This window comes from Ambystoma mexicanum, chromosome 1p (assembly GCF_040938575.1).
Source record: "Ambystoma mexicanum isolate Mex_15411 chromosome 1p, UKY_AmexF1_1, whole genome shotgun sequence".
Lineage (NCBI taxonomy): Eukaryota > Metazoa > Chordata > Amphibia > Caudata > Ambystomatidae > Ambystoma > Ambystoma mexicanum.
In genome coordinates this window covers 1,460,594,752-1,460,608,156 of record NC_090921.1, presented here as the reverse complement: position 1 = coordinate 1,460,608,156, position 13,405 = coordinate 1,460,594,752, and positions in this window count along the sequence as shown.

Below are 13,405 nucleotides of genomic sequence, written 5' to 3'. Positions count from 1 at the left end.
GACAGTCTGCATGGTAACGGGTACACCTAAGCTGCACTAACTATGAAAATGTAGTCCAGGAGAGAATGACGATTTGGAAAGCTGAGCCATCCTAAATGAGACTAAGAGACCATGTCATTATTCAATTATTGCAGAGGTTACCTTTCAAAGGTCAATGCTTTAGAAAGTCAAATTCGTGTTTTAAACAAGTACCTACGCTCTCACTCACTCATCAATGCATCCGCCCAGCACTCTGTCACCAAACCATCTACACCAAACCATCTAGCGCTTAGCCACTCAACAATCCATCAATCTCACTCATCAATGTATCCATTCAACACTCACCCTCTTACTCTTTCACCACTCCATCCATTCATCATCCAACAATCACCCTCTAACAGATTCATTAATCCAGCACTCGTATTCTCATTCCTTCTCTCAACCAGTCTATTCATCTAACACACCCTCACTCTTCCAAATGAATCCACCAGTCGCTGTTTAATTCTCACTTACCAATCCGTTTCTCCATTTGTCCCCTTCTCACTATCCCATGTATCAATCCATCATCCATCACACTCATGCGTATTTCTCTCACCCTTTCACTGACCAATTCATCTATGAATATCCATCATTCACCTTCTCGAGCACTTCCTCATTCACCAATGTATCTACCCACCCACCCATTACTCACCCTCACATCAGTCAAAAATGCATCTAGCACTCAATCCGTACACTTTTTGCTCACAATCCATCCATCCATCACACAGCACCAGGCCTCAGAATTTGCACTTGCGACTAGTAACCATATTTCATTTGGGTGGTACTTTTGTGTGCATGCAGAGAACTGTGCTAGGCACTGTGCTTTGCTCACGGAGGTGGGCTTAGTAGCTTTGATTTTGGATCTTTACACCCTGCACATCCTCTCACTTAGCAATCTATCCATCTAGCCATACACATATCAACACATCGAACACTTACCCACTCTGACATCAATCTGTGCATTTATCCAGCAATCACCGCCCACTCTTGCTGACAAATTCATTATCCACATATCTATCCTCTCACACGCAACAATCCATCTTTCCAACACTCACCCCCTTGCTTGCTCTCACTCACCAGTCTATCCATCACACTAATCCTCTCACCAATTCATCGAACTCACCCTGCCACTCATCCATCCATCCAACCTTCACACAGCCTCTCACTCAGTCTCACACTCATCAATCCCTGACTTAACTTTTCACTCGCTTCAACTAATACTAATCCAGCAATTATGTTGTCATCAATCCATCCATCCAGCACTCACACATACACACGTTAATCTATCCGTTTAGCACTCACCCTCTCACTAAATCCCTAACATACTGATTCATTCATTCATCCATCCATCCCTCACACTCACTTATCCATCCATCCATCCATCCCTCTTTCACTCACCAATCCATGTACCCATCCATCAACAACTCATGGTTTTACTTAGTCCCACCCACAATATATCCATCTATTTCCCTCTTTCATTAATACACCCATCCAAATGTGCATCCTCTAACCCTCTTACCAGTCCATCCATTAATCATTTGATCCATCCTACACTCACCCTCTCACCATGCCGCTTCCAGCAGCTCTGAGGAATGCATTTCTAGCTCCAGAGACTACCTCTTTACAATACCCACCCCCTTAGATACTTTGAAAGCTGTGATTTCCCCGAATTAATCCAATAATAGGCAACTCCGCGATCTCAGTTTATGCTTTCAACAACAGACTACTCACTGTCTGTTTTTGGCAGATGAATGTTGAATGGATGGATTGTAAAAGCCAACTTCTTTTTTTTTTTACAGCATGAAAACGTCCTTGTAAAAAATCTAAAGATTATATACAAATAAATATTTTTTTTTTAAAAAAGCTGAAGTTATGAACTAATTCACAGTCGTAAGTCTGATTTCCTCTTGACTAAAATGTGCAAACAACTAATTCAATCTATAAACAACTCAGGCATAATAACTTAGACCTTCTCTTCACTTGCTCTTAACAAGACCATTAAAAAGTGAATGTGTTTCTATCAGTTTATTTGCAAATTAAATGAGTTTGTGCATGTTGAAGTCAAAACTATATCAGACAGACTGCAACCAATATGAACAAACATATTAATGGAACTATGTGGCGTTTTATAATGATGAATTTGGTTCATAGATGTTGCTAGAGTAATATTCTCTTGTACTTCAATTTAGGCGTCTGTGCAAGACAGTCTGAGCTGCTGCCACAAGACGACGAGCGGTCTATTTGGCAACTAAAGGTGATCCTGTTGTGATATCCGAGGATGAAAGTAACCAAGGGTATAATATGCCATGCATTCTGTGCTGGAGTTGGAGGACTACACCAGGATGGTGTTCATTTGCTATTTTATAAGCACGCCTTATTCTGATTCCTTTGGCTTCCCTTCCGCCTGTGTTTGGTGGTAAAAAGGACAGTGTTAATTTCTTTTATCATATATTAACCATTCCCACTTCTGACTTCACAGGCTGTGCCCTATGATTCGCAACGTCAGTGAGGAAAAGAAGGGGCCTACATGAAGGTCTTGATCTACGGATAACTTTGAGGGTATCTTGTTCACGGCTGACTACCATTGTGTCAGGAGATGCACCGGGCACCATTGGTCAATTTGGGGAAGGATATGCTGATATAAGGGGCAGGCAACCGCATACAGTAGGAGGATGATAAATGAGGATACATGAGGAAGACCAGATAAGGTAAATCGGAACAATGGAACAGAAAGAAAAGGCAGAGCTCGATGGTGAACAAGAAGGGATGGGAACCATGTACTTGACAAACAATGAGGAATCCCACTTGGGATGTACACAGGTTGGATTCGAGACTACCCACATAAATAAGGGATGCTGCAAATTACTCTTACAGGCACCACACCCTGCAAGCCCATGGAAGGGGGCAGCAAGAGTGTCTTCTGTATCTGGACCCTGAAAGTAAGCGTCCCCAAAGCGCACCCCCTTAATGAGAGGCAATAAAGTACACACCCCAGAAGGGAATGAGACCAAGACCAAGTGCAGGTAAGATCAGAAGGAGTTTTATCTAAACCAAAATAGGGCATGCAAAGAACTCTGCAGACTCCGAGAGCGCTCTGTCTGACAATAGCAAAGACAGTCCTACTTATTACAAAACTACGTCATACATGTCACTAGCTATAGGGGGCACATAGTCTCAGGGATTGGGTGGCGTTGACTAGATACTATACAATGTTTATAGTTGCTGCTCCAGGATTGGTAGATGTCGGTGCGGTGCCACGTGGGGTAGACTGGTGTTACGCTCACCTGGTTCCCGCAGGGGCGTCGATCGGACCCGGACAGCTGCGGTCTCCACCAACGTGATGCGTAGTGCAGAGATGACAGTCTGGACTGGCCCGCCTAATCTTGTCTGCTGGACTCGTAGAAGTATTCTCCTGCAAGTGGAGAAAGGGATTTAGCCACCCGTGGACTTTAGTGATGGCCCCCCAACTGTTCTCGTTCTTCCCACTAATCACCTCCGATATCCCCTCTTGGTAACCTCACCTTATGTTTTTAAATGATGAGCTCTCCATCCTGCATGGCATGCAGGGGCGCGTAGATACCAGTTACTTCACTGGTTTGAAGGTACTGGAGGATTTCCGGAGGAATATTGACTCCAGTCTCTATAAAGGTCAAAGAGTTCATTATGTCCGATGTTCACTATTGTTCCTTTCCCTCGTTAGGTTGCAGCTGGGTCCAAAAGAATATTGCCTGTAGGCAGCTGATGGCGTTCCGGTAAGAGTCTGCATTACCAAACACTGTCCGGTAAAAGTTGCATGAGTTTAACTTGCTGTTTTCTCTCCCTTTATAGGTGCAGCATAGGAAGATGCAGCGAATTAAAGGATAATACCTCCGGTGGTAAAGCAGGTAAGCCTATGGTGGCAAGAGATTGTCTTTGTCGGTTTTCTCGGCTCACCTTGTTATTCCTTTTGTTTTCCCCCCAGGTGCTGGGTTTCAACGAACAAAATGATGGAGGCTGCGCCAAGTCAAAAGATGCGGTGGACTGGTGAGTATAACGTGGCGTTGCTGCTGGTGAAGCGACGTGTACTGAAATAATGTCCTTTCCAGGCTCGGAGCTGTGCTGGGTCCGGAATCAGGTAAGGAATCAATGTCCGTGATCTAACCTCTTCTCCTTTCTTTTCCTTTTGTCTAGGAGCTCCGGATTCAAGGCGGGCGTGGCAGAAGACTGGATGCTGACTTGCAGACACGGTGAGCGTTACGCTGCTGGATGCATAATAACACGAAGCATGGGCTGCTGTTCGGGCGTGGTTTAAATAGCCTGCAAAGTAGTCCCAGCTAAGAAGTTCCCCAGAACCACACCCGAGTGAAAAATAGTCCCTGTAATAAGAGTCCCATCCAGGCCTCATGTTGGCTTGGACTCATTTGCAGCATGGTTTGCATAAGGTAAGTAAAGTCTATGAGCCTGGCGCCTATGGCGCTAGGACTGATTTCTATGATGAGCCTGGCTAAGGCGCCAGGACTGAATCCAAACAGCCCCCAGCCTGGGCTGTTGGGGTTTTAATAAGTATCTGGATGCCTGCTCCCGGGGCTGATGGACTCGATCCGGATGCCCGGGGGTAGGCATCATGACATCACTCCCCCCCTAAAGTTGTTCTTCCCCTTGGCCCTGGCTTGTCTGGGAAGTCCCGATGGAATTTTTTCACCAATCGAGGAGCATGAACGTGGTCACTAGGTTCCCATGACCTTTCTTGTGGTCCGTAACCCTTCCAGTCGATTAAATAAAAAAAGTCTTGATTTAACCATTTTAGAGTCCAGGATGTTTTTTTACCTCAAATTCAGGTTCTCCATCTATTAGGATGGGGTCAGGTGGTTTGGTTAATCTTGTCCCGGGTTGAACTGGTTTTTAGAAGTGAAACATGAAAGACAGGATGAATCCGCATATTAGAGGGTAATTCTAATTTGACGGCCACCAGGTTGATAATGGCCTTAATGGTGTAAGGTCCCAAATATCTAGGATTAAAAGTCCGAGTTCCTTTCAGAGGTATATGTCTTGTAGCCAGCCAAACTTGGTTTCCGATTCGATATGGTGGGGTCTCACTTCTATGTTGATCAGCATTTTTCTTGTATTTCTCTTTTGCTGTTTTCAAATGTTTTGTTGCCTCTTTAAAAGCTTGTGTAATAGTAGAATGCAGATGTTACTGCCGGCATTTCTAAATGCTGGGGCGAATCAAGTTCTGAGGTTCAAGGATGATGTCCATATATGGTATACAAGGGGCTTTGTCCGGTTCCTGAATGTACAGAGTTATTGTATGCGTATTCAGAAATCCATAAAATGTCCTTCCAATTACTTTTGGTTTGGTGGAGCATACAACGTAGGTATTGTTCAAGAGTTTGGTTGGTTCTCTCCGACTGACCATCGGTTTGGGGATAGTGACTGGTTGATAACCTTACGTCTATTTGTGCCAATTGACAACACTTCTGCCAAAATTGCGAAATGAACGGACCACCTCAGTCAGAGATCAGTACGGAAGGAAATCCATGTATTCGAACAATATTTTCGAGAAATTCCTTGGCCAAGATTGAAGCAGAAGGTAATCCTTTTAAAGGAATAAAGTGGGCCATCTTGGAAAAAAGATCCACAATAACTAGAATGGTGTTGAATCCATTACATGGCGGTAGATCTGTAATAAAGTCTAAAGACAAAGAGTGCCATGGTGTGGGTGGAATATCTAAAGGTTGTAAAAGACCAGCTGGTTTCTTCTTTTGACTTTTGTTCTGGGCGCAGATGCCACAAGACAGTACAAATGACTTTACATTTTTTCGCCAGGTGGGCCACCAGAATTGTCTTTTAATTTTAGCTTCAGTTTTTGCAATACCTGGGTGCCCTTCCATCAGAGCTTCATGGTAATTGGAGATGACTTGTTCTTGTAGTTCCTTGTCTGGTAGAAATAGACGCCCTTGATAGTAAGGTAGGTCATTGACAACTGAATAATCTTGGCCCTTTTTAACCCAGTCCTGCAGGGCTGCTGAATCGAAAAGTTGTTGGATCTTTAAATGAATATCTTCTAAGGTCTGTAGAGTAGTTATCCCAAGAATTCTTTGTTCAGGAATTATAGGCACCGGTTCCGGGTTCGAATATGCTTCTCCCATCCCAATTCGGGATAAAGCGTCTGCCTTACCATTCTTACAACCTGGTCGATAAGTGATCACGAAATCGAATTCGGCAAGGAATAAGGCCCATCAAAGTTGACGCGATGATTGGGCCTTGGCTGTTTTTAAATACTGCAAGTTTCTGTGATCAGTGATTACAGTAATGGTATGCCTGGCACCAAGAAGATAATGCCGCCAAGCTTTGAAGGCGATGGCTAACAACTCTTTATCGGTAACTGCATAGTTTAATTCGAGGGCCGAGAATTTTCTGGACCAAAATGCTACTGGATGAAGTTGACCGGTTTCCGGATCCTTCTGGGACAGGACAGCCCCCATGGCTAAACTGGATGCATCGGTTTCAACTATGTGTGGGAGCTCGGGCCTGGATGCTTTAAGACAGGTGCCGACGTGAATTTCAATTTCAGTTCTTGGAAGGCTTTTTCAGCCTATTCGGTCCACAAGAAGCGTTTGTTTTTTCGCAAAAAGTGCTGTGATGGGGTGTACAACATATGAGAAGTCAGGAATAAATCTTAGGTAGAAATTAGCAAATCCAAGCATGCTTTGCACCCCTTTAACTGAACTGGCTGATGGCAACTTGAGAATTGCGTTCACCTTTTCGAGAGTCCATTCGAACTCCTTTTGGAGTCAGGATAAATCCAAGGAATTCCACTTCCGTACTATGAAAAACAAATTTTTCCAATTTTGCATATAACTTGTGCTGGCGTTTTTCAAGGACTGCACGCACATGCTTAACATGGTCTGATTCTGAGGAGGAGTACACTAGAATATCGTCTATGTATACGACAACACAGACGTCAAGGAGTTCACGAAGGACATCGTTCATAAAATACTCGTGCATTGCACAACCCGAAGGGCATCACCTGATATTCGAATAATCCGTACTTGGTGCGAAAAGTGGTCTTCCATTCGTCACCCTTCTTTACACGTACCAGATGATATGTCCCTCGGAGATCTAATTTAGTGTAGATGCAAGCATCCTTTACTTGGTCTAGTAGTTCGGAGTTCAGAGGGAATGGATATCGGTTCTTCACCGTGATCTGGTTTAATGTGCGGTAGTCTATGAACGTTCTGAGGTCACCTTCCTTTTTGGGCACGAAGAATAAAGCTGAAGATGCGGGGGACTTAGATGGACGAATGAAGCCATTAGCAAGGAATTGGTCTAAGTATTGTCGTAGGTGACGGTTTTCGGGTTCCATAAGGGCGTATATCCTACTGCATGGAGGTTGTGCACCGGGTATGAGGTCGATTTGAGAATCGTATGATCTATGAGGTGGTAAGGTGTTTGCCTGTTCTTTTTGGAAAACATCCTGGAATTCTTGATATTCCTGTGGTAACTGCATGACTGGATTAGCGACTGTGGCCAGGCTTTTGTTCAAGGTTTTTTCCGGGTGACAGGTGTGTGCATACTCCAGGAAGGTTACTCTCTTCTCTCGCCAATCAATACAAGGATTATGTGTTTCCAACCAAGGTATCCCCAGTATTATTTGGAACTGCGGGGCTTTGATTAAGTCAAACACAATAGTCTCTCGATGCCCATCTTGACCCAACAGTGTCTTCTCTGTGGTGGAATGAGTTACAGGCCCAGAGGCAATTTCAGTTCCATCGACTGTGGTGATAGCATCCGAAGTGGTCTTTTTGCAGAGAGGTAGATTCATCCTAGAAGCCAATTCGTGGTCCACATAGTTTCCTACGGCCCCGCTATCCGTGTGCATACGTGATGGCTGCCTTGGATCAATAAGGACCATTGGTATGATTAGGTGCGAGGTCTGAGTGTCCTTCTTTGAGCTCGGCAAGCGGACCTCTACGCTTGTCGGGCGTGGTCGTTTCCCGAATCAGGCCCTGTTTGATTTCTATCAGCAACTCCGACTACTTTCTTGGATGGTTTTATAGGGCAATCCCGTAGAAAATGTCCTGAGGCCCCACAGTAATAGACACAACTGCATCTGTCGTCTCCTATCTCTTTCTTTTTGAGTTAAGGGTCCCTTAACCCCCCCGATCTGCATTGGTTCTGATGCATCTGTTCCTTTGGGAGTAACATTGGGTTTAACCAATACCCGATTCTCGAACTTAGCTCTATCGGCTTTTCTATTCTGAAGTCGGTGGTGTAGCTGGACCACTAAGTCTATATATTCTGCGCAATCCTGAGGTGGGTTCACAACTTGGGCCAAAACATCTTTGAGTTCACCCCGAAGGCCACGATGAAATAATGTAATTGGCTTTACCTCTGGCCATCCGGTTTCCACCACCAACCTATTGAAGGTTGTGATATAAGTTAGCAGGTCCTGGTTTCCTTGTCGTAGGGATAGAAGTTGGTTATCCAGGGCCTGTCCCTGTGAATGTCTGGCGAATAGTCTTTCCATGCTCAATTGAAAACCCTGAAAATCCCGAAGAAGAGGGTCATCCTGGTTGACTAATGGAATTGACCAATCCGCTGCGCTGCCACTAAGGTATGACAGTACAAAGGCTACTTTGGCTTGGTCGTTTGGAAAAGCTCCTGGTCTGCATAAAAAGTGCAAGCGGCATTCGTTCATGAACACGGCGAACCCTTTCAGGTCCCCAGCAAAGCGTTCGGGTGGAGCTAAAGGAATGCTCCCTGGTAGAACCACATGCACAGGGCTGCTCGATGAAACGGGGGTTGAATTCCCCACACGTCCAGGTAGTGGTCTTTGCCCGGCTTGGTTTTGCAGCAGTTGTCTGGCAAGATCATCAGTGCGCTCCTTTGACACAATCAATTCTCTCCTGAGGGCGTTGGTGTCTTGGCGCGCGGAGTGCACTTCTGCCCTAATTTCCCCTAACAATTGGGCTAGTTGGTCGGTTTCTGAGGTCTCCATTACGCCCGGGTGGGGATTTGTAGATAGGCTTCGTGTTCTGTTACGCTCACCTGGTTCCCACAGGGGCGTCGATCGGACCCGGACAGCTGCGGTCTCCACCAACGTGATGTGTAGTGCAGAGATGACAGTCTGGACTGGCCCACCTAATCTTGTCTACTGGACTTGTAGAAGTATTCTCCTGCCAGTGGAGAACGGGATTTAGCCACCCGTGGACTTTAGTGATGGCCCCCCAACTGTTCTCATTCTCCCCACTAATCCCCTCCGATATCCCCTCTTGGTAACCTCACCTTATATTTTTAAATGATGAGCTCTCCATCCTGCATGGCATGCAGGGGCGCGTAGATACCAGTTACTTCACTGGTTTGAAGGTACTGGAGGAGTTCCGGAGGAATATTGACTCCAGTGTCTATAAAGTTCAAAGAGTTCAATATGTCCGATGTTCACTCTTGTTCCATTCCCTCGTTAGGTTGCAGCTGGGTCCAAAAGAATATTGCCTGGAGGCAGCTGATGGCGTTCAGGTAAGAGTCTGCATTACCAAACACTGTCTGGTAAAAGTTGCATGAGTTTAACTTACTGTTTTCTCTCCCTTTATAGGTGCAGCATAGGAAGATGCGGCGAATTAAAGGATAATACCTCCAGTGGTAAAGCAGGTAAGCCTATGGTGGCAAGAGATTGTCTTTGTCGGTTTACTCGGCTCACCTTGTTATTCCTTTTGTTTTCCCCCCAGGTGCTGGGTTTCGACGAAGAAAATGATAGAGGTTGCATCGAGTCGAAAGATGCGGTGGACTGGTGAGTATAACGTGGCATTTCTGCTGGTGAAGCGATGCGTGCTGAAATAATGTCCTTTCCATGCTCGGAGCTGTGCTGGGTCCGGAATCAGGTAAGGAATCAAATGATGTCCGTGATCTAACATCTTCTCCTTTCTTTTCCTTTTGTCTAGGAGCTCCAGATTCGAGGCGGGTGTGGCAGAAGACTGGATGCAGACTTGCAGACACAGTGAGCGTTACGCTGCTGGATGCAGAATAACACGAAGCATGGGCTGCTGTTCGGGCGTGGTTTAACTAGCCAGAACCACACCCGTGTGAAAAATAGTCCCTGTAATAAAATAGTCCCATCCAGGCCTCATGTTGGCTTGGATTCATTTGCCGCATGGTCTGCATAAGGTAAGTAAAGTCTATGAGCCTGGCGCCTGGACTGATTTCTATGATGAGCCTGGCGCCTAAGGCGCCAGGACTGAATCCAAACAGCCACCAGCCGGGGCTGTTGGGGTTTCAATAAGTATCTGGATGCCTGCTCCCGGGGCTGATGGACTCGATCCGGATGCCCGGGGGTAGGGATCATGACAACGGGTCAGCTGGGCTCTTCGGGGTGGAGCTGCTGGCCGGACACAGCTTGTATTGATGATTGGTGGCTGCTCTAACACTTGCCCTTGTGGCCACACACTCGCAATCATTTGTCACATTCTACAATGTCAGGTGTCTTGTAAATCCTGCAATACATTGACCTTAGCTCAAGGGGGAGACAGAGACATGTATATGTGATAGGGGGTATCCCTATCCATCTGTTGTAGTGACACCTTGGGTTCAAGTATGGTAGTCCCACGAGTCCATGTGCAGGGCCAGGGGTACAGAGGGGGTTTATTTGATTGCCCTGTCCTGGTGGCTACAATGAAGGACGGTATTATGATCTGTTAGTACAAGGGTGGGCGCCCCCTTCGAGGGCCATTAACCTGGGGTTAGCGGGGATACCAATGGGCCGTGGGGGGCATGTAGCTGGTGCCCTGGAGACGGTGGGATTTAGGACCAGGTAGCTCATAACTCATATAGCCTGGCTGTGGCGGTCTCTGCCATGGGGAAGGTGGATGCTTGGAGCGGGCCCACCGAGATTGGGAGGGGAGGCGAGGCTGTGCTGTTCGAACACCAGCTATCCCTGGCGGGCCTGGGAGGGGAGGAGGGGGGAGACAACCTTGCTGCTCTGGACCTGCTTTCCTGCATGGGGCAGTGCATCGTACTTTTGGCAAGGGTGGGTAGCAACACTTGGAGCTTCTGGTATTATACACATATTTACATTAATATGGGAACACAGGCTGGAGAGGGTTTTGCCATTGAATACTGTATTTCACATCAGTAATTGACATACGAACATGAGGTAGCATTAGGTTGGGTTGCATGTCAGAGAGAGCAATGCATATTTCATCACAGTACAATCTGGCTCCACTGCCTCGGCTGATCATCGTGCATTACAAACGTGCTTTGTTACATCATGTACAGGAGCGATCACGTATTACTCTTAAACCACACATCTCCATAATAGCAGCAAACGTTAGTCAACACAACATATATTACACAAATGATTATTTCGTTATACAAGGTGCCTCAGGGGTTGGTGGGGGTGAGGGGTGGAGGGCGGCACATATTCCTTGGGGAAGGGTACAAGGTCAGGCAGGGTTGGGCTGGTTTCAGTTACTTTCTACCGAGCCCGGTCACGGCTGGGGCAAATGATGTACTGCGGAAGGCCAAGTGATACAGTGTTTATTTTGTTGTTTGTTCGTGTCTGGTTGCTCGTGAGAACAGGCCTTCAGCGGATCCACCATGAGGTGGAGGCTGGGGGGAGTGTATACTCCTGTGAGCGCAGTCAAGCAGGGGTCAGGTGGCAGCTTTCTGTGTGTGTGAGTGTGCGAGCAACTTTGCATGGACTGGATTTTAGCGCCTTTTTACACAAAATGGAGTTGTCTTAATACAAAATAGGGTCTATGCTATGTATTATAATGTAGTTGTGCAGCCTCATGTGTCGATCCGCAGCCACCCCGCCGCCTGGGCCCTTAGGGCGAGGGGGCCGCCGACGAGTCATGAGTCTCCACCTGGGTCGGAGATGTATGTGAGGGGGGTCCTAATGACCTACCCTCCCTTACATTTCCCCCCTTTCGTTACTTAAGTAACGAATAACGCAGCTCCCCCAACCCTTCACGTTCCTTCTCATCTAACACTGCCTCCGCCCATGCTGGTGTTCCTTTTATAGGCATCCAGGCTCTGCACACTCCCCGGAGGCTTTCCCCCCTTCTAGCGTATTCATCTGGTGTGCAGGTCATATATATACAGTCCCCCGTTCCCTCCAGGTCTACCCATACCTCCGTGTACCACTCTAATTCCAAAGGCTCCTTTATCGTAGTGTGATGTAACCTATCCACTAAATCTCCATCATAGTACATCGGGACCATTCTATATTTGGGTTCAGAGTCCTCACATGTCTGCACTTGTGCCTCTTGCTTTATTCGTGCCACTTCTCTAGTGTTGCCCATTGTCACCATCATCATTGCTCCATTGGGAACTGGGTTTGCGCAGCAGCGAAGACCCAGCTGACGCACACAGAAAAGTAAGAGAAAAAACACGATGAGGGGCATCGGTATTTTGACGGTGAGTCCCATCCAGGAAGGCACCCATGAAAAAATATTGTCGAACCATGTGCTTGACTCCGCACCACCTTCCTTCCTCATGCGTTCCCCCAGGTTGTGCACTGCAGTGATGACGTGTGATAGTGTCCCATTCTCTGCGTCTTCAGAAGGTACGAATGTGCAACACGCGCTCCTGATTTTTCGGCAAATGCCTCCATCCATCGCCGTCAACAGGTCTAGGACATACCTGTTCTGCATCGTCATTAGCCTCAGAGCCCTTAATTCCACCTTGATAACGTTGAACCCTTCTTCATTGTCGTTGGCTAGTTGGATCAGCTCCCAACGTGTGATTTGGAGCCACTTTGCATTTGTTCGTGCCTGGATGCTTGGGACAAGGGATGCAAAGAACGTTTCGGCAGAGCTGAACAGTCTGTACCGGTCTGGGATTTGTGCCAGTAGCTCGGATGAGGCCTTGGATATGTAGTTAGACGACCTTCGTTTCCTGGATACGACCCCTTGGATGTTGTCCTTTGACCGGGCATACAGTGGTGGCTCTTCGGTTGGTCGTGCACTCTGTGTCTCGAGCTGCTGGTGTTCACCCTTCTCCGATGTGGCTTTCTGGGATTACCATTAGAGCAGAGTGCAGCGTCGCAAGAGAGCATGTGCCCCTCCAAGATGGCGGGAGGTGCAGGTATGCTTGTTTGCCGCACACCCAGTAAGTGTCCATGAGTGCTGCCGTTCCCTTCCTCATATCAGGAATCGTGAGTGTTTTACTGCAGTTTTTGTTTCTTCACATGTCCATTTTTCCTTCCCTTTGGAAGCACAGTTCATAGTCCAATTCTTTTTGCAGTTTGAATGGCTTTTCGATTGCGCTCACCCATGTTAGCTTAGAGATATGTTCAGTCCAGACCGGGGTGCATGTTTTCTCAATCCACTGTAATTTTTCTGTTGGCAATCCTCGCAGCGCTTATGCTTTGCATGTTATCACGTCATCCTTCCATTTGTTTTCAGAAAAC